Raw genomic sequence first — 228 nt, 5'->3', positions numbered from 1 at the left:
GTGTGTGTGTGTGTGTGTGTGTGTGTGTGTGTGTGTGTGTGTGTGTGTGTGTGTGTTTTAACATTTGTCCCAAGTACCAATTACCAACCTTTGTCCATGGTAGGTGCTCATTAATGAATGTTTGACAAAGAAGAATAAAAATCATAGGGAAGACACAGACTCAACCTAACTGAACAGAACAATTTGTAAAATTTTCAGCTAGGTTTCAACTTAAATTTAGCGTCAAAC

The sequence above is a fragment of the Callorhinus ursinus genome, unplaced genomic scaffold (genome assembly GCF_003265705.2).
Source record: "Callorhinus ursinus isolate GAN/ISIS: 27379988/994484 unplaced genomic scaffold, GSC_fseal_2.0 scaffold21, whole genome shotgun sequence".
Taxonomy (NCBI): domain Eukaryota; kingdom Metazoa; phylum Chordata; class Mammalia; order Carnivora; family Otariidae; genus Callorhinus; species Callorhinus ursinus.
This window is presented reverse-complemented; position numbering follows the sequence as displayed.